Raw genomic sequence first — 22,621 nt, forward strand, 5'->3', positions numbered from 1 at the left:
ACTGGCAAACAATGTACACTCTTTTGTAATGAACTACCCATATACATTCCTATAAGGTAAAAGGGTTATGGCCTCTATATCACTCAGTGAAGTTATGTGGAACAAAAATAATCATTTATAAGTGGTTTCAGTTTTACCTTTTTGATGGTTTACCTCTACTAACTCCTAGTAAAATATAATTTCTTCTGTTACAGCTGATGAAAAAAATCATTATGGCTTTAAAGCATGAGACTATAAAAAGCTGCAACTAGTTTAGATATCAGTTAGAAGTTAATTCTGAGTCACTGCAATTGAAAACATCAGTTTACAACATTTACTGGGTTGCTATAAAAATGTATTCCCCTGTGTTACGTTAAACATGAGAAATTGCACCTCAGTGTTTCCATTATTTATATATTTATTCATATCTTGCTGATTTTGATTCAGCTGTGAAACTGTATGCAAAACAAATAACTACTGGGGAACAGAATAATTTGTATTTTGAGGGGAATAAATATCCTGAAGGATATTTTTTGTGGGTGTGGTGGCACCTATAAAGAATCACATGGATTTTGCAGACAAAATATGAGAGAGAAAAAGTAGATGAGATATTTTGGGCCCAGCAACCTTGACATTGGTCTGTTATGGAAAGGAAATTAATTGTTTTTTTTTTTTTTTAATCCTCAAACAAATTCACATCTTGAAACACAGTGTGAGGCCCCTAGCATATTTTACAAAGGTCCTGAAAAAGATTTACTATCAGTCCCATACAAATAGAAGGACAATGGGTCAGACCCTGGGGACTGCTCATGCTGCACCCATTACCGCTCTAGGGGTAGGGGAATTGGAGATGGGGTACAAAGGTAGCTATAAGCCCCTTTACATTGCCCTGATCAGTCCCAGGATTGTTAGGTACTGGTCTGGTCTCCACTGCAAGACAAAACAGACAGACCTGCACTGTCCTACACCTGGGTGCCTATGGCCTCCAAGGACTGTTTCAGCAGCTAAGGTTTGGCTCGAAGTTATGGCCCCCTGTGCTGGGAGTTAAAAGGAATGGCATAGAAAGTGGCACATGAAAGATATTTATTTTTTAAAAGGCTATTGATTGTCTATCAATCTTTCTATTGAAGACTGGAGTCATGGCAACAAAATAACATATTTTATTTAAGAAACATACCCAGCAAAGTCATAAATGTGACTTTTGTGACCAGCCATTTCTGGGAAACTGACATTTTATTTCTCCCCCTCTGTAAATTCATGGAGTGCCCTGCACTTGACTTATCTTCTGCTGTTCTTCATGTCCTCTACACAAAAGATTCTCATGTAATGAAAACCATGTTGCTAGTTCCTTTAGTGCGATCGAGAGTTGCTCCTGAGTCACCTAGAACTGTAGCTTCTGCTGATGTGAAGACTTCCTGCCTCACGGATAACATGATGTGAGGCCCTACTTGCTCCAGAGCCTGACTGGCGTGGATCTCCCGGTACACAGAAAGGTGACATGAGACTGCTTTCCTTGGGGATGAGTGACACAAATCCCCTCCTTTCCTCTTTTTTCTGCCTGCATTTATTAACTCTAGAATCCAGAACAACAATAGGCAAATATTGAAAAGTGGGAATGAATGTTTGAATCATCACAAACTCATGGGGCTGTTTGAGACCAGTTAGATTATATTTTCTACGAGTGTTCATGTGCTGTTTTGTTGGTTTGCAAGGATATTGGTGGAAAGTCTCCCAAATATTCATGCCAGAAATGTTTGCAGAGCCACCTTGAAAATGACTAAAGCAGCCCTTAAGTGGTGCAAAGAGAGTACAGCAGAGCAGTGAATCTGCCCCAGGGACGGGGCCGGCTCCAGGCACCAGGCAACCAAGCACATGCTTGGGGCGGCTCCTGGTAAGGGGCCGCCAATCTTGGGGTGGCGGGGGGCAACGCGGCGCGGCATTCCGCGGGGGGGGGGGCGCTCCGGCGGCGCTCGGCGGGGGGGGCGGGCTCCGGCGGCACAGCGCTCGGCGGGGGGACAGCGCGGGGTGCGGCACTCAAGGCGGGGGTTCCAGCGGCGCGGCACTTGGCGGGGGGGAGGGGGGGGGGGCTCGGCAGGACGGTGCTTTTTTTTGCTGCTTGGGGCAGCAAAAAAGTTAGAGCCAGCCCTGCCCAGGGAGCCTCTGAAAAGTCCAGGATGCAGGCTCCTGAAGCTGGCTCTGAGTGACACAAAGCACTTCCACTCCCAGGGCCTGAGTGTGCTGCTTCAGCACTCTGTGTCTGCCTATCAAAGTTAAATCTTGCACGTGTGTGGTAATTATCCATTACAATTTTCTATCTCCCTATCTTGGGTATTTATATGGCCTTTTTTACTGTAGTATCTGAATGCCTCACAATCTTTAATGTATTTATCCTCACAGCACCCCTGCAAGGTAGGGAAGTGCTATTATCCCCACATTTTACAGATGGGGAAGGGAGGTGCAGAGAGGATAAGTGATTTGCCCAAGGTCACACAGGAAATCTGTGACAGAACGGGGACTGCTTTCAGATCCCATGCCTTAATAATCCTTCCTCCCCTATTAGTCTGCCATACTGGCCCAATCCTTCCCACATTCAGGATGAGTCCTTAAATTATTCTTATTTTGAAGACACTGTACAGCCAAAGACAGTAATAGTACACACACACACACAAACACAGAGCGAAACATAAATAGTTGATCTAATATATTAAAAGTAAAAATAATACTAAAAATTAAGAAGCCTTCTATCTCTTATGATCACAGCGTTTGCCTTAGTGAGTGGGAGTCATTTTCATCGGGACTAGTCATATGTTTTTGTTTTTCTTTTCTTTCTTTGGTGGAGAAGTTTTCTAAGGTATTTTTCAAACTTTCCAGTTTAGCAGAGTGTTGGCTCAGATTGAAAAAGAGAACTGGGCACTAGGTCACAGGCAGAATTAGTGGAGGGGGCAGGTTGCTGACACAGCTACAATCAGACAAAAACATTTCAAACTTCTGGCTTTGTACTTCTCAAATGCCTCTCTTAGAAAATCGCTTAAGTTGTTATTAACATCCACCACCCACCTTCCCTTTCTGGTCCTGACATTGTGTAATAATAGATAATGTTGACATATGTTCCCTGCTGGTCAGAAATACTATACTTCTGTGAAAGGTAAAATTTTCAAGCAATGACAAAATGTATTTTGCTTGGATAGAACATTAGTTATTGGCCTAATCTCACAATGTGGGATATGGGGTAAAAGTTTGAATGTTTTAGTTGTGGGAGAGAGTTTGTTGGGACAGTGAAAGCATCAGTATGGGGTGTATTTAGTTTTTGCCATTTCTAGAGGTACTGGCTTTGTATCAAACTCTTGTGTCCTTAGGAATTTAAAAGAAACATTCCCAGTATGTATGAGGAACAGCTGTCTATGTACTCAGTGCAACTTTTCAAAATGACTATTTGAACATTTTCTCTAGCAGGGATTACAGAACAAAGTTACATATGTGTCCATTCCCCACCCTCCACCTACCCACTGGATTCTTTTTTACAGATCAGTTTTTAAAGCCTTAGTAACTGTAAAAAGATCTAAATTTGTATATCTATTTCCCATTAGGCAAAGCTATCTGAAAATAGAAAAAGAGGAAGAGACTGCAAAATCTACCAAACAAATATGAAGAAACTGTTTTTGAAAGTAATTTAGGGTGAGATTCAATAGAAGTGTGTCTAGTTTGCACGCTACTGTGTCTGCACAAGATTGTGCATGCCTAGAGAAACAGAGTATTATTTTAAGTTATGTACAGGTTTCCCTGCTGGGGAGCTGGAAAGAATGGTTTATTTAATCTGATCTTTTGCATTTTATGATAGTCTGAGCTGGTGTTAAAAATCCAGAAATTAACATGTTGGTTTTGTAACTTTCGGAACTAAACATCTCTTCTCTGATTTTGTTCTGAATGTGTTGTCTTTCATCACCTTAAAGCTGGGGTGGGGTTAGCAGCTACAGAGCCAGGCATTAGGCTCTGGTTCCATTTCTATTGCAGGGTGTAGGCCAGCAATGCTAATACAGTTTTAGAGGCAAATCCCCAATTCAGCACCCATCCCTTTTAGCTGGACTGGGTAGTGAGGAAATGCACTAGGGTGACAAAAAGCTTTAACCCCCTCCCACCCTCCCTGCCCCACACACACGTAGGCAAGAATTAAGAGAAAGGCAGGAGGGTCCTCAGGCCCACCTGGGTTCTGCCTGCTGCAGGCTGTCTTACAGATATCCACCACGGAGTTGAGCTTCCACCATGTAAGAGTGAGTACCTTCTGTCTTACTTCCAAATCCTTCCCCCTCCCCATACAGTGAAATCACATCTGCCAGAGGCCACCTGCAGTTCTTGAGGTGGGGACAACATTTACCCCTTGGTCCTTCCACATACGTACATTCCCACTGATGATCTGGCTAATAAATTCTCTCTCTCTCTCTCTCTCTTTCTCTCTCCTTCCCTCAGGAGATAAAGAGCACACTTAGAAAACATGGGCATGACACACACACAGCAGTAAACTCATATCCACCTGAATGGGCTTTGAGCAGGAGTTTGGCATTCTCAACCTGGGATTCATGTTGGCCTGAGATTGGTGGCATGTTACCGTACACTTCTGACAAGGTTAGCAGGATGTTCCAGGTATGTTTATGCTACACAGCATTGCCATGATCCTTGCCTGAGGGGGAAGACATACATGAAATAAGGAGCCCTGAAAAGAAGAGGACATAGGAGCTGTGAGGCTCAGGAGGACATGAGCATGCTGGACCAGGAAGATGATGAGGGAGCAAGGACACCAGCTAGCATTTCCTGAGCCCCCTGATTCTCAGAGACAGTCTGATAGTCAAGATGAGTAGGGGTAGATTGATTATTGTGCATATGTATTTGATTAATGGGAGGGTAGTCTAAGCAAATATAGTCTGTGTGATAAAGACATATGGGTGAAGGATAGGTTCTTTAACTATAGTTAGTGCAGAGCAGTTAGGTGGCTCCCCCTCTACTGCTGATGGATAGACATCCTGCAATTCTGGGTTGGTGGTGCACAGGGGGCTCTGGCTATGCAAAGGGTGGAATCATTTGCGGGATGACTGCAGTATTTCAGGGTTGAGCATGGATTTCTGCCTTACTCCTTTGAAGAGGTAATGAACTGCAGTTGCTGAGGGAAGGGCGTGCCTCAATCAGTCTGCATACCGGGGAATATTAGCACAGCCTTGGGGGTGAGTAATGTAGAACAGAGGGTGTTGCTGTGTCTGGCTTAGCAACTGCCTGGCAGTGTCCAGAAAGGATGCTGTAGAATCTGCAAGCATGCTTTCAGCCCCTGTCTTGGACAAAACACACTGATGTCTGTTCTCACAATGTGAGGGGAGACTGGTAACTCCTATTAATGCTAATGGGACTTGTATGCCAAATATCCCATAGATCAAAAGGAGAATAGACTGCATGAAGGTAACAAATGGATGTGCCAGCAACTCCTTGTGTGATGGGGCTTTAAGGACTGCATTTGTCATCATAGTTCCTTTTATAAAACTGAATATGTGCAGGTTTTTGTCTTTTGGAGGGAGCTCGCTTTCTTAAAGCCTAAGGGACAACTTGCCCAACAGCTCCCCCAGTAGCTCCCCATTCATTTCAGCTTCCAGATCAGAATCACCCTATTTGTTTTCCAACTCTTTCTGTGCTTATTCTAGGCTATGTGGCTCGGCTCCATTCTCAGTTACACCCACTGATGTCAGTGGAGTTGCACTGGTGTAACCAAGAGAAGAATTTGGCTTCTCATCTTTTTACTCCTTTCCTCATTTTGTCCATTTAACACCAGCCATTTCCGTCTCTTCTCAAAATTCTGCCTTTGTTGGTGTGAGAGTCTTCCACTCTGTAACTCCTGCCTCATGGTACAGCCTTACTGCTTCATATTAAATCTCAGCTGATAACTGATCTGTTCTCCCGTGCCTCTGCCTCTTCTTCCCTCCCTCCCTCTGCTCTCTGTACAATGTTTTGTGATCCAGTTTGTATGAAAACACTGGATAATAAAAAGTCCTATAGTATTAATTTTAATTCTTTTTGGTGCATCAAATCCAATAATGTATGTTACTTCATCCTCTAATCTTCCCTTATCTATGATAATGCATAAGTTTTATTTTCATTAATTGGGGGGGGGGAGGGGGAGAAAGTACTTCTTTAGTGGTTACTTCCTGGAGCTAAACTATTATCTTCCTTAAATACAGCTGTTTATATTATGCATAACATATTTCCTGTCATAAGAATATATTATAACTCTTTGAAATATTTTGTGCTCTCAATTAGCATAAGTTTCAGTTTAGCTTTTATTAAAAAAATATAGTGAAAAAGGCCCAGGGAACAGCACTTTCTATTGCCCCTTAGTAGAACTGGCTCTGAAGTGACCTCTGGCTTCTTGGGATGGAGCCAGCAGTGCTGCAGAGCTGGTACTTTCAGCTTTAGGAGAAGAAAGCAAGTGTTAAGGGTAATGGGTGGAGGCAATAGGATTTCACACATCTGTGTCATTACAGATTTAGGGTCTAATTATTTGCATTACAGTAGAGCCTTATCTGAGATCACAGCCCCGTTGTGACAGTCCCTGCCCCAAAGAGCTTACACTCTAAATAGACAAGAGAGAGAAAAGGTGGGAGGAGAAACAGAGACACAAGGAGGTGAAGTGACTTGCCCAAAGTCACACAGCAAGTCAGAGCCCAGATCTATGATTTGGCACATTTGCAATTTATACTTAACTCTTAAATGCATGTCTTTACAAAACAGGGTGCCATTCGGAGGTGATATCTAAGGTGGCGTGAATTGCACATTGTGAATGGGTATACAGAAATAGAGCCCAGGTCTGCTGTGTCGTCTGTCTAGTGTCCTATTCACTGGACCACACTGCCTTTTTACCAGTCCTGAAGGAATCCTTACTCATATAAGTAGTGCTAATGAAGTCAATGGGACCAGTTTCTGGAATAAGAATTACTGAATGTATAAGGTTTTGCAGTGTGAAGCTCTTAGAGGTGTCTTGCTGTCATTTCAGTGACTGCTACTTTTTCTCTAAGGAAGGGGACATGGAATGAATAATGAGGTAACTGAAAGGCACAACGTGGCTCCTTGGGACCACTGAGGGAAGACCCACATTTGGTTATAAGAATTCCTCTTCCACGCACCTCAACTCTCCTGATAACTAATTTAACACATATATCATGGTAACATCCAGCAACCACAATCTGGATCAGGGCCCACTGAGCTAAGCTCTTTACTAACACATGTGAAGAAACAGGGTGAAATCCTGGCCCAGTAAAGACAATGGCAAAAACCCTCTTGACTTCAATGGGGTCAGGATTTCACCCATGTCTCTATCTTGAGTTTACAAACTAAGAAGACAAGTGACATATGAAAGGTGCGGAGAAGAGGGATGCAGTCAAATATATACATTTGCTGTACAAGGACTATATAAGAGTTGGGTATTAATATTGTTTATTATTACTATTTTTGAGAAGTACTGGTCCTGCTTCAGTGCAGGGGGCTGGATTAGATGACCTCTTGAGGTCCTGTCCAGGCCTACGTTTCTATGATTCTATTATTCTACACAATTTACAATTCTGACAATTTATATTGAAGAGTTAAGTCTGTCTTTACAAAACAGGGTGCCATTCAGAGGTGATAGGTAAGGTGGTGTGAATTGCTCATCATAAGTGGATATACTAATTTAGACTCCCTGGGCCAAAGTCATCCCTTGTTTGACTCTTAAGTCACTCTGTTGAATTCAGTTGAATCAAACTAGGGATGATTTTGGCCCAGGGAATCTAATCTGCTGTAAACCACATGCTGAGGGGCAGATGAAAAAGGTGCAGTAGGAAAAGTAACTGACAGGTGTAAGGAGGTGTAAGTTAAAACCTGGTCTTCCCTTGCTACTTTAGCTTGTACCATTTTTAGGCCCCTCAGTATGTAAGCAACACAAACTCTCGTGCACTCACATACACTTACAGGTACTTTTGCAGAGGTGATCAAATCACCTCTGAATTTGATCCCCTCCCGCCCCCTGTGTTTATAAACAGATTTATGTTACTCTCTGCAGATGTCACAAAGTCAATTTGGTTAGTTTACATTGTAGTTGTGCAGGGTAGGTCATAGTTAGCTTGCTTTGAGTCATGTTAATTTTAAATTCTACCTTTAACAACTCAAAAGAGTAACACATAGCACTTATAAGGTGCTTCACATCTTAAAAATGCTGCATCAATATTATTGAGCTAATTAATTGCTAATTAATTAAATTGTTTTCATGTATATGGCTTCATAAATAACTTTCTAAAAGGGTTGTGACATACTTGTACCGTTCTTTTTTATGATAGCTGGAAAAAAAATCCTGGAAACATATGTTTATTTTTTCCTCTGCTTCTGACCACTCTGTTTGGAAAAACTGCCAAGTTTGACTCTCAACTTGCAAATACAGTAACTTTCTTCTTTGAAAATTTGAGTCTATAACGTCTGGAGCAGCTTTTGGTAGAAAGGATTGTTATGTGACTGACTCTTATGATCAATTTCATTTTCTTAAATCGATTTCATACACAAGGTTAACAGAGAAGGTCCAAACAAATGAATACATGTGCATTTATCTGACAGTATTTCATATACAAATAATGAAAGCAGTACATTATCAATTCTCCTTAGTAAGAAGTATTCTTCATGTTTTTATAAAAAGTACTTAAGAGCTGACTTTGAAGAAAGACTTTGAAAACTTGCCAAACCTTCTTTGTATTTTGAAAGTCCACATCAAGAAAGTAGTAAATAGTAATTGAGTGTAGGAAAAAGGAAACTATTAGCATTGTTTTCTTTTAAAGATAAAAAGAAAAATGCAGTGCAAAACTTCATAATCTCTGAAATGTGTATTTGTTATTTGAATCAATTTAAAACAATTGTCACTATTAACTTCATGTTAGCTTGCCTACTGAACTGTACAAAATGGCTCTATATCTGCTGGCTTCATGTATGTGAGTTTCCTCCCCCCCCCCACAGTTTGGAGTTTTACAGTTTTAAATTATTTCCATTTAATTGCAGTTAGAACTATGCTAAGACTGTGCTTAAAGTCCAGGATTGTTCAACCTATATTCATTTTTCTAATTTAAGGACACCTATGCTTGCTTTCCATAAAGCAATAGTTCTTCAGAACTCCTTTCGTGACACCCCATTTTTATTTAACTAAACTAAAATATCCCTGCTTTTTGTTTAATATGTAGACAGATACTGGGCCAAATTTTTTGCTGGAGTAAATTGATGCAGCTCCTATTCAAGTCACCACTCTACACCAGCAGAAAATGTGGCCATGTGACTTCCCTAGAAGTTATTTTTAATGAATATTTTGATATTTGTTTAGTGTGAAAATGCTCAAATGTAGTTCAGCTGTGTGCTTGGAAGGAACTATAGTGAACCCTCACTATATACTGCAAAGGTTACAAGCTATCTCTCATGCTTGCACTAGTTACAGGAATTTATATTGTGTAATTATATGTAATCAAGTGGTTAACTTGTCTTTTATCACAGATAATGCAGGTTGTACTTATGCATATATTAATTGCAACGCCACTAAGCTGTCCCATGTGTGAAGTAGTATTCTGAGGAACTGCCTGTTCACTTTAACTTTAATAAGTTCAATACGTGTTCAGCTGAAAAGGAATCTACAGTGTATTTAAACTGTGAGAAACAGACGTGTGCACTGGAATTCTGGGTGTGGTGTAATGTATAGCTGCCATTTAAAAATGGAACATTTGCCAACAATTTCCACACAGGTGTTCAGAGATTATTATGGTGGACATGGTATAAGAACCAAGAGAGGGAGATGGGTAGGTAGGCACAGAGGTGCATACAACTGATTATAAATTTTGATTTTTTTTAACGGGGACCACTGTATTATCTATATAGAGAAAATATATATTTGTGTATAGAATGAAGGTGGGATTGCACCACAGGTTTTACTGGCATGAGTTTGAGTGACTACATTTCTTAAGAGTTGAAGAAAGATGTTGGATTTTCAGAGTTTGCAAAGATCCTTTCAGGCTTACCAGTGAATCATCGCTCGTCTCCATCTCTTTTTCACACATGTTGGCTCTGGATATTGACTCATCTCCTGCTTTTACTATGTTCAAAAAGTTTTTATTTAATTTTATAATACTCAACAAAACATGACACAGATAAAACTGCGATATACAATACATGAATAGAAATAGAATGCGAACATATATGAAAATGCTATCATATTATCTGTATCTCCATTTGCCCATTGGTAAAATGGTTTTAATGATGCATACCTAAGAGATGAGTTACAAGGCTTAAGTCAGATCATACCTTCCTGCCCAAATATTTGTGGGATGTTGACAAGATGACCAGCAAACTCTGGGGATTATGGGGAGAGTGTTTAACCAAATCTTCCGCTCAGTGGAGAGGCTTAGTTGTCTTATCGGTAGGGCAAGAGAATATAGTCTCACAACTCTTAACATCTGTGGGGAAGAGAATGCCTAGTTGTGCAGAGGGGCATTCATTTTGCTTTGCTTCACAGGCTTCAACTTTGTTGGCAGAGCAGTTCCTGTGAGTGTGGCATTGTCATAGGCAATAGGGAATTAATGATGCTTCAAGCATTCAGTGAGAGCTGTTCTTCCCCATCACATACTCCCATACCCCAAATCCTGTGCTGGAAAACTCTGAAGTAGAGTAACTTCCTTAGGATCATAGAGCATTTGGGAGATGGTACCACAGAGCTGGCACTATCGACACCCCTATACTCAAAAGACATCCTTTTTGGACCATGCTCCTCTATGCTTCCAGACGCAGAGGAGACAATCAGGGCCTTATTTAATTAATGTGTGTAAAGTGCCATGAGACTCTCAGATGCAAGTTACCAGCAGCTCATTATTATTACTCACTAAAGAAAAAAAATCTTGCTAATACTAATATTTCAGTAAAAATACACTCTTATTTTTCAGATTTTCCTTAGTTTGACAACAAAACTTTTACGCTTACAGAAGAAGTGAGATTTTAGAAGGGCCTTCTTCGGACACCCAACACTATGCAGGACACAGGTGAGGCAGAATTTCACATTTCTCTTTATGGCAATGATGAATGACTCAAATGACTCTGCAAAATCACTAGCATAGAAGCTATGATTGTCTACCAAAAGGAAAATAGATCCTCATGTAAGGTGAAATCCTGGTCCTACCCAAGTCAATGAGAGCTTTGCCACGGCTTTCAGTGCGACCAGGATTTCACCCATGATATTTCAAAACGGATGTAGCTCCATGGAGTTGGGTAGGAACAGTTTTATAAAGCAGTACTCTTTAAAATAAAATACAATGGTCTGTGGTCATCTCTGGTGAAGCTCCAACAACTTCAGTCACATTCTATCAGGGATGAATTTGGACCTGTGTGTTTATTTAGAGATTGTTTAAATGTTCTTTACCCTTCTAACTACAAAAGTATGCTGCATTATTCCTGACAGTGTTATAGTTCCTATAGGGGAGCAGAATTTCATCAAGTTAAACTTTTCTGTTTGCAAGGTTAAAAGAGGAGGCAGAAGACCAGATTCACCTCTGTTATGCCAGTGACATAAAAAAGTTAGTTTTGGCTTTACACTGCTGTAATCAAAAGCAGAATTTGTCTTACAGATTTTCCATACATAAAGTTCACTTTGCTAACTCTCAATATATGAAGCCATAATAAAGCCACATTTCGTACTGAGCCACAATTTACCTAGCCATAATGGATTGGAGTGGTGCCTTATGGATTATCCATATTATCTATGATATCTCCATTCTAAGTGAGTATTACTGATTAGTATATAAAATAAATTGCATTTATTATTTCTTCTACTGCATATCTTCCTGTTGTTGCACCACATTCCTAAGCAGAGATCCAAATTTACCTTATTAAGCAATGATACAAATGATACAATCCTAAGTGTGTTTTTTGTTTTGTTTTTGCCATAATGGTGACCTCAACTGTGCATTCCTTGTTCACAGAATGAATGAATTTTCAGTGTGCAAGGAATTCTGGTTTGGGAAGGAACCCAGTGTGCAGTGTGCAAGGAATGTCCTATATCTTTTGGAAATACTATTCTGGAAAGATGCAGTTATCCTATCTGTTATTATGATAGCAAGCCTGAGCGGAACTCCCTGTCTCTCTGCATTATTCTGTTTTACCTTAGGTCACTGTTACTGAGTGGTTGATGAAATATGATTTGAAAATGTTCCTTAATGCCTGCTGCAAGGGGGCCCCACCCCATCCTTCCCTTATTTAAAACATTCCTAAAGCCATTTTCCAATGAAATCCCACTCAAGTGGACTGACTCACATCAGAAGACATTCCAGAAAGAAGAATAATTACGCCATTGCTGGAATTGATGTAATGGTGTTTTTCAGGATACTTTAATAGACATGAGTGATGTTTTGGCAGGCAGTTGAAATAACCCTAGATATCTGATTGCATTACTGACTGCAACCAAGGGACATCTCTGGGGAAAGAGCATTACTTGAGGTACTTTCTTCATATTTGTAACTTGCTGTAGTTATCTTTTAACACGACACAGGATTTTTTTTTTAAAGACAGACATATTGGAGAGTTTAATGGAGAAGTATAACAAAATGTATTTACAAACTGAATTCTAAACATACACAGATTCCAAGAGACAGGCTTATGTAAACATCAACATAATTCTCTGGGTTATGTGCTGTTTAAAATAACTTTCAGTTTTGGATTTAGCCCAAAAGGTTGTCACTTAACAGCAGCATTTCTTTTGTAATCTGTATGGTTTGGATTTATTATAATTTTAATTTTATCTTTAAAAGGTAATGGTTCTTTTTCCCCTTCTTTGGAATATTCTGAACGTCACATTCATTGCTCTCAGTTATTTAATTGAGCTTTGTTACAATTTGACACTTGTACTTCTCATATATGTAGTTTTGGGGCTGGATGTTGATTAGCTGTAATGTAGACGAGTGGAGGATTGGTAGGCAGTAAGGCCCACGATGCCTGCAAAGCTGCATTAGAATGACATATGCTGTGACTCTGCAAGAGAGCAGCACTGGGGCAAGTGGAAAGGCAGGGTGTGGAGGGAGCCAGGATATGCAGGCCAGAAGAGATGACTGCACACAAGTGAGTTAGGGAAGCAAACTGCCTTATTTTCAGGGCTGTAGTAAGTTATTTCCCTTCTCCCACTCCTGGAGCAAGAAGGGAGGAACTGTGAGTCAATTCCTTCCCAGTTTCTGAGGTAGCGCAGTTAAGTGCCACCCCGTACTCCAGACTGTGCCTAAAATGCCTAACGTCATCCTAATTTATTAAGAATCTCTCTCTTTCGCTCATAGAAATATGTTTATTCTTTCTCTCTCTCTCTCTCTCTGTATGTGTTTTAATACCATACTTATCATTATGGTATTCTTATTATTAAATGCAGTAAACACACTGGACCAAAGTGTGCCCTTGTTTAATGCCCACACAGCCCCACTGAGGGCTCAATCATTGCCTTCACATCTAAGCTATTTATTAAAAAAAAAATCTGAGCATTGATGTTCCTTTTTTTTTTATTTCTCAAAGCCTAGTCATTTAACTACTCTCCTCAGGTAAACAGGTCTTTTTCTTGGTCTGGCATGCTGATAAGCCTTCACACTTGGCTGGGCCTGAGGTGCGTTTGTGCAAAGCCAGATTGTTTTAGTTAACATAATCAGTGAACTCACTGTTCTACCTGGATGTCTGGGAGAATTGCCAAGAGATTTCCCAACATTTCAATCAGAGACATAGGCTATAAAGCTGTCAGTTTTCTTGTAGGCCAATTTGCCTTTGCCATGGTTCTAACGTTCTATTCATTTATAAAGAAATCAGCCCAGGTCTTTTGGGGTAATATTTTATGCTGGTTTCAATTTGAAGAAGGAGAGAGAAAGAAAGAATCTTTCTTTCTTTACAAAATATGCATTTTTAAAGAGCATTTTCCTGTCACAGGAAAAAGTTTCACACTATGATTTTGACACAATAGAAAAAAAGAAAGCTTCCATTATTATTATTATTTTGCAGTGCTTGAGCCTGGCTCTCTTCATATATTGCCCCAATCTCAAGTGACTCTGTTCTTAAACAAAGAAATTGAGCTATTCAGGTCAAATATTCAAGTATAATATTGGTCTGAGAAGTAATTACAATCAGAGATATGTTAAACTACCTGAAAATAATTCACCTCCACAGCAAAAAAATATACCTACAAGTTTATGGGTTTTAGGTCATTGTTATCCACCCTGCTTCTACTTGCTATAATAAATTTTGGTGAAATAGCTACTACTGAGTACTGAATTCAAAAGATTTGTTTTCCCAAGCATTCCATATTCACCACGTTGTGCCAGATTACATCATGTAACCTCCAAATATGTCATGTCACTTTTTTCAGATGACTTGATGCAGTGGGACATAGTATCACATCCACTTGAAATTTCTTTAATATTCTCCATGCAAACTTTTCAGTATTTGGTTCCTTGGCTGTTTTTCAAATGGATAGCTTGGTACATTTATGACTTGACCGGGCAATGAAAAGTGTAGATGATTCATATTGTTCAGCAATACTTCAAATTGCATTGAACAGATGAAATGCGTGACAGAAGTGGAGAGAGAATGCAGAGTACGGAAGCATAGCACTCAGTAAGCCTGCAGGAGAGGTAAGCAGAACCATCAAATATAGTTTGTAGGAGTTCTCCTGCTATTTAATGATTTTGAAGTTTTTTTAGGCCTGCAGGTCAACATCCCAAGAAGATGTCGGAGCAACTAAGAAGGAAGATCAAGAACCTGGAAGATAGGGAGAGACAGGTTCTCTGGAAGGGAAAGCTGGAAATGAAGCAGGTTAAGAGCTTCACCTGTCACAAAAGAATTACACTTGCAATAAGGCAGATGTCAAAAAGACAGTATTAGCTCGGAAGACTTCAAAACAGGTGTTTGGAAGAAGGAGAGAATCTCATTCATAACCTAAACTGAAAATATTCAACATAAACAGCAACTTACTTGCATCAAGACTATATCAAGGGTTGACAAATTCACCTGTCTGGTGCTTCATGCAGCTGATTTATCTGCCTGGACAGGTGGAAAACTGCCTAGACTTATCCGTGAGTAAAGTGGAGTTGTTAGTGCAGTGCCATTGAGGAAGTGCTTTCTCTCACTGCAACAGTCGGAGTAAGCATGTTACAGTGCTACAAATTAGCAGACAGTTTTAAAACAGTTCCCAAGCATTGAAATTAGAAGTGCTTAATGCAGAATTCATATTTTCTAGCTCAGTCACAACGGGACTCTGGTGAATTTAATTTTTATTGCTTTCATGTTGTAACAGTCATTTGTCTTTTGGAGGCAATCATGGGAGCAGCATTACAGCAGGACATATGAAGATTCTTGTTTGCATCTTGTAATCCTGATGATATTAATTCTTTACTACAAGCAAATGCCACCTGGAAAATAAAATTCTGTTCTTACACTCGTACTCATGTTGCACAATACTCCCACTGAAATAAATGGATCTCTCGATAGAATAACATTCTATTCAATATGATAAGGGTTCTAGGACTGGATTCTAGGACTGGAAGGGACCTTGAGAGGTCATCGAGTCCAGTCCCCTGCCCGCGTGGCAGGACCAAATACTGTCTAGACCATCCCTGATAGACATTTATCTAACCTACTCTTAAATATCTCCAGAGATGGAGATTCCACAACCTCCCTAGGCAATTTATTCCAGTGTTTATCCACCCTGACAGTTAGGACCTTTTTGCTAATGTCCAACCTAGACCTCCCTTGCTGCAGTTTAAGCCCATTGCTTCTTGTTCTATCCTTAGAGGCTAAGGTGAACAAGTTTTCTCCCTCCTCCTTATGACACCCTTTTAGATACCTGAAAACTGCTATCATGTCCCCTCTCAGTCTTCTCTTTTCCAAACTAAACAAACCCAATTCCTTCAGCCTTCCTTCATAGGTCATGTTCTCAAGACCTTTAATCATTCTTGTTGCTCTTCTCTGGACCCTCTCCAATTTCTCCACATCTTTCTTGAAATGCGGTGCCCAGAACTGGACACAATACTCCAGCTGAGGCCTAACCAGAGCAGAGTAGAGCGGAAGAATGACTTCTCGTGTCTTGCTCACAACACACCTGTTAATACATCCCAGAATCATGTTTGCTTTTTTTGCAACAGCATCACACTGTTGACTCATATTTAGCTTGTGGTCCACTATAACCCCTAGATCCCTTTCTGCCGTACTCCCTCCTAGACAGTCTCTTCCCATTCTGTATGTGTGAAACTGATTGTTCCTTCCTAAGTGGAGCACTTTGCATTTGTCTTTGTTAAACTTCATCCTGTTTACCTCAGACCATTTCTCCAATTTGTCCAGATCATTTTGAATTATGACCCTGTCCTCCAAAGTAGTTGCAATCCCTCCCAGTTTGGTATCATCCACAAACTTAATAAGCATACTTTCTATGCCAATATCTAAGTCATTGATGAAGATATTGAACAGAGCCGGTCCCAAAACAGACGCCTGCGGAACCCCACTCGTTATGCCTTTCCAGCAGGATTGGAAACCATTAATAACAACTCTCTGAGTACGGTTATCCAGCCAGTTATGCACCCACCTTATAGTAGCCCCATCTAAATTGTATTTGCCTAGTTTATCGATAAGAATATCATGCGAGACCGTATCAAATGCCTTACTAAAGTCTAGGTATACCACATCCACAGCTTCTCCCTTATCCACAAGACTCGTTATCCTATCGAAGAAAGCTATCAGATTGGTTTGACATAATTTGTTCTCTACAAATCCATGCTGGCTGTTCCCTATCACCTTACCACCTTCCAAGTGTTTGCAGATGATTTCCTTAATTACTTGCTCCATTATCTTCCCTGGCACAGAAATTAAACTAACCGGTCTGTAGTTTCCTGGGTTGTTTTTATTTCCCTTTTTATAGATGGGCACTGTATTTGCCCTTTTCCAGTCTTCTGGAATCTCTCCCATCTCCCATGATTTTCCAAAGATAATAGCTAGAGGCTCAAATACCTCCTCTATTAGCTCCTTGAGTATTCTAGGATGCATTTCATCAGGCCCTGGTGACTTGCAGGCATCTAACTTTTCTAAGTGATTTTTAACTTGTTCTTTTTTTATTTTATCTGCTAAACCTACCCCCTTCCCATTAGCATTCACTATGTTAGGCATTCCTTCAGACTTCTTGGTGAAGACCGAAACAAAGAAGTCATTAAGCATCTCTGCCATTTCCAAGTTTCCTGTTACTGTTTCTCCCTCTTCACTAAGCAGTGGGCCTACCTTGTCTTTGGTCTTCCTCTTGTTTCTAATGTATTGATAAAAAGTCTTGTTTCCCTTTATTCCTGTAGCTAGTTTGAGCTCAATTTGTGCCTTTGCCTTTCTAATCTTGCCCCTGCATTCCTGTGTTGTTTGCCTATATTCATCCTTTGTAATCTGTCCTAGTTTCCATTTTTTATGACACTCCTTTTTATTTTTTAGATCATGCAACATCTCGTGGTTAAGCCAAGGTGGTCTTTTGCCACATTTTCTCTCTTTCCTAACCAGCGGAATAGCTTGCTTTTGGGCCCTTAATAGTGTCCCTTTGAAAAACTGCCAACTCTCCTCAGTTGTTTTTCCCCTCAGTCTTGATTCACATGGGACCTTACCTATCAGCTCTCTGAGCTTACCAAAATCCGCCTTCCTGAAATCCATTGTCTCTATTTTGCTGTTCTCCCTTCTACCCTTCCTTAGAATTTCAAACTCTATGATTTCATGATCACTTTCACCCAATCTGCCTTCTACTTTCAAATTCTCAACGAGTTCCTCCCTATTTGTTAAAATCAAGTCTAGAACAGCTTCCCCCCTAGTAGCTTTTTCAACCTTCCGAAATAAAAAATTGTCTGCAATGCAGTCCAAGAATTTGTTGGATAGTCTGTGCCCCGCTGTGTTATTTTCCCAACATATATCTGGATATCTGCTCCACAGCCATTTGGATTCTGGAGAAAAAAAAATTCTATCACAGAATTAAGTGGATACAGAAATATCCAAGGTCATATCCTTAGGTATTAACTGGTGTAGCTCCATTGACTACAATTAAACTACATTGATTTATACCAGCTAAGGATCTGGCCCATAAACATTTAAACAAGTGTAATTTTTGGAAAATATCATGAGTCTCCACAAAGAGTTATGTGATGTGATGTTATATTATTTAAAATCTTGTGCTAAAACCAATGTTTTTTTTATAGTTATGGCAATCTTCCCGCATCTAAAATGTGCCAGAATCTGTTACCAAAACTTACCATGATGCCATGTACTGTACGTAAGAAATCAGAGACCATGACTGCCATGCTCATTACTGTTTCATTGCTTGATGATTGGGAGATCTTTTTTCCATCAGTGTCTTATTTTTATATTGTCAGCAACAAATCAAGGTCTTTGATGTTTTGTTACATTCTTCAGCATCACTAGAAAACTACTTGTTTTCTTCATTTTCAGTGGTTTATAACTTATCTATAGCAGATCTTTTGGATTTAACCCCTAGTCACATATACAATATTAAATATGGCCATTAAAGAGACCATGGATGTTTCTGAACCAGTATGGGTTTTAGCCCTGATGTCCCAGACAAATTCTAATTTGGGTAATTAAATCCTGCCTACATAAATTCCCAATGCAATTTTAATTGGATACAGGATTTTCCATTTCTAATGCTAAATAATTATGCAGTATTGATGTATCCTGTTAAACAGCTAGTATGTTCTTTTCCAGAGGTTGCTGAATTTCACTGGTAAGTGAAACCACTTCTGTATATATAAAGACACAAATCTTGAGAAATGCTGGATGTTCTTAGGATCAGGCACAAAGTTTGCCAGATGTTTTTGGCATTGAGATGAATGGCACTGTAGATCTGTAAAATATCATTGTTATTTCTAATCAAGTTATTCCAAATCTTCAAAGCTGTAGCCACAGTAATGAATCACAAAAAAACAAAATAGATCTTTATATAGTAAAACTTATTAGGTGACTACAGGGGTTGGACTGAGTGATTTGGGAGAGAGAGTTTCCAGATTTGACTACCATGATTATATGAGATAGGCAAACATGGTTGTCCAGATATTGGTTCGGATGACATAATAGTTCCATACCAAAATAAACAACAACAACAACAAAAAACAACCCACGGTGGATGTAATGACTTGGGGAAAAAAACAACCAACATGATAAGGGATTTATACTATTTTTGGAAGCAATACACTTACTTATTTTAAAAGATATAAAATTGTCCCCTTTGGCTGATGGAAGCATGGGCAGACCTGTTATCAAATAAAATGTATTGCATTATTTGTGGTATCCTGCAGAGATTTTTTTTCATGATTTTCTGTGGGACTACAGAGGCAACTTGCAGGGAAAATCACTACAGTTTTGATACGTTTGCCATATTTTTCAGCCGAGGGTGTAGTCCTAGCTGAATGACTTTGTACATAATGGTCACTCACCCATCATCCTATTTAACAGATTCACTCAACAACATTTAAATGCTGAAGGCATTTAACCAGCCATAGTGAAATCTGTTGTGGATATGTAGCTTTTCATGGGCACCCTTAGTGGTCGTGCTAGCCCCAGGTCCTGTGATGGATTCTGTACTCTGACAGTTTTGATGGAAAATGTTTTACAGGGAAAGATGTTTGGCATAGAGTGGCTGCAGTATTAAATGAAGCTCCTTGAGTCACCCCTTGCTTGTGTGACGTATCAGATTGCATTAATCTGCCTCCACAAAGGAAAATAAATCAATACATATGCAAATTTGACAAAGTTTTAAAAACTATGTTTAGTTTTTACTGTTACCATGACAAAAGATGTCTCCAGCTGCGAGAGTCCTATTTACTAGAAATTGACCTTGTTCATGTCTGTGGGGTAAATGGATCAGTTGGCTTGCCAGAAGATCAGCAGAAGTAAAACTAGTGTTAATCATTTACTAATGATCATCTTCTATTTTGAGAGCAGTCAGATTTTCTTTTCTCATAAAAAATTATGCTAAATTAATAGGCTAACATACCAGATTTCAGTCAAGTGGGTTTTTCAAGTTTCTGGATTCCACAATCCTGGAATTTAGAACTATACAAACTGAAGGAGCAGTAATAAAATAACATGAAAAGGTTGCATAGCGGACCCGATCAAGATGATTCTTCAGGGATCATGTGGCCCAGTTGATATCAAACCCAAAATTTAGTTCATAAGGGTCATTGCTGGCACTAAGAAATATTTAGGAAAGTGATCTTGAAATGTTAGCATCCTAAGAAGTCAATTGACTACTGTACAGAGAGTTTGGGTGTCCCTTAGCAAAGTTCTCTGTCTAGATTTTTTTTTTCAGTTTCTTTTCTGAAGATACAATATGATTACAAGGGTCGCAAAATGTATCTGAAAAAAAAGGGATATGTAATGTATTTTCACTGAATCAGCCTCAAAATTGTCCACATTCGTATCCATCACTCATCAAAGAATTAGTATTATCCTTGAATCCCTATGTTGTAAAGTATGGCTGTAAAGTACTTACTCTGTTTCCACTATCAAAACTGAAAAGAGCACAGGCATAATGTTGGCACTAGACAGAATGATGATTCTATCAGGTTTGGGATTTCAATTTGACCCTAACAAGGCTAGAGAAGTTTGGTTTAACATAGCAACAGGGTTAGATGCATGACATGTTTAGGACACAGCTTCACAATAGAGGTCTCTCCAGTTGCCTAATTAGACAATGTGTGCACGTGTACACATGGGAGGGGAGAGGGGCGTGTCTGTGGATGGCTAGCTGTATGAGCTGGTTTTCAGCAGGGTAAAACTAAAAGATGTTAACTGTTAATGGAAATGGCATCTCTTCCATACAAATCTGCCATAGGGATGTGGAAACCTGGCACACACAAAAAGTATGAGAGGAATTTTGGATTGGTTTGAAAACAAATGCCTGAGGGGGATCATGAAGATCATGTGGATGGACAGTGAGGATTTAAACCATTTAAAAGATGAGCAGGCAGAGATAGCAGACAGAGGTGGTGCAGAATAGGAAATTCCACTAGTCAGGGTAGCAGAACACAGACTGCCAAGATAAGTAAAGAAGTAGCCCCACAGTATGGAAGGAACCATGTCTGTTGGAGCGATTTAGGACTTGATTAAGCAAAGCACTTACACACGCTTAACCTTAAGCACGTACAGTCCTTAAGTGCTATTAAAATCTACATAAATATCTGCTTAAAGTTAAGTAGGTGCTTTAATACTTTTCAGATGCAGAATTGGGGCCTCTGAATCACGACTGACTGCACCACAATTAAGGTGGTGCAGAGTTTGTCTGGGCTTACCCATGAAGGGCAGTTCTGCTTTGTGGTGGTGGGGGGTGGGGACTAAGGAGGTCAGAAACTTCTGTAAAAAGGTGCTCAGTGGTCAGCTTTGCAGCAGCGACTCACTCCCGCCCCCCCCGGAATATGCATAAAGGTACGAAACCTGGGTGGGGCAAGTCTCTTTGTTCCATGCAGCGAGGAAGCCAGCCCCTCCAGCCCATTCTCATAGCCCTCCTTAACCCTCTTACGAGGGTGGCGGATAGTAAGGTCCAGGCCATTGGTCAGCTGGGAAACCTGGATGGAAACAAAGGGGGGCTGGTGGAAGCCCTGGAGAATTGATTTGAATAAGCATGGGTTTGCCTGCACTGTACACTTTATTATGTAGATGTCTGGGACTATCTGGCAGATAAAGTTGCAGCCTGATTAAAACCAATAACAAGTCTCCTGTCCTTCTTGTGGTATACCCAGACAACCATGTATAAAGCTAACAAAGAAAACCCACAATAAGAACTGGTGTCAGATATAAAGAAGTGGAGAGAGAGCATTCTGAATTTTGAAGGCATCAATAGGAGCTCATGATGATTTAAGGATTATAATGATAATGTGCACCATGTATGTGATTATATTCACTTTCCGAATTAAAAAATACTTTAGTTAATGATACTTATTAATCAGTATCTTATTTACATAAAGAGGTAGGATCAATGGAGAGCCTCTAGAACATTTGAGGAAAATCTGTGGGGATTTTCACTCCCAGCTGTAGATTTTCTTCTGGAGTTTTAGTTTTCATTCTCTTACTGTACTTTAAACTAAGCATCATTACATAAGAACGGCCATACTGGGTCAGACCAAAGGTCCATCTAACCCAGTATCCTGTCTTCCGAGAGTGATCAATGCCAGGTGCTTCAGAGGGAATGAACAGACCAGGTAATCGTCAAGTGATCATTGTATTACAGAAGGTACTGCAGGTGATTCAAAAATATTTATTAACTTATTAAATAGAACTATCTTCCCTGCCACTTTATCACATTTTATGGGAAAAGCCCACAAAACTTCACTAGCTGTACTGGAAAGGTTGGCCCTTTTTGTTGAAAGTAATATAAACACCACTTATATCTCCACTGTTAGGAAGGCAGTAAGCACCTTGTGTATCTGTTATTTCTCTGATTGCACATTGAGACATACAGTCTTATTCCTATTAAATCAATGGAACTCCAGGGTGTGACAAATATACCCAGCCTGATTAGCATTCCCAGGATGATTCTGGGGTGGAGATTAGCAGTGCAAAGTTTTATAATGTTGGT

At 39.9% G+C, this 22,621-nt stretch overlaps 1 long non-coding RNA gene across 1 annotated transcript; it reads left to right on the forward strand.

Annotated features, from left to right (window-relative positions):
- The first annotated feature begins 1,238 nt into the window (after window positions 1-1,238).
- On the forward strand, window positions 1,239-15,477 carry LOC117885282. The gene is made up of 6 exons (XR_004647762.1): window positions 1,239-1,472; window positions 3,567-3,654; window positions 4,444-4,617; window positions 10,947-11,042; window positions 11,625-11,776; window positions 14,387-15,477. It is a non-coding gene; the product is annotated as an uncharacterized LOC117885282 (long non-coding RNA).
- Window positions 15,478-22,621: the final 7,144 nt, after the last annotated feature.

The sequence above is a fragment of the Trachemys scripta genome, chromosome 11 (assembly GCF_013100865.1).
Source record: "Trachemys scripta elegans isolate TJP31775 chromosome 11, CAS_Tse_1.0, whole genome shotgun sequence".
NCBI lineage: Eukaryota > Metazoa > Chordata > Testudines > Emydidae > Trachemys > Trachemys scripta.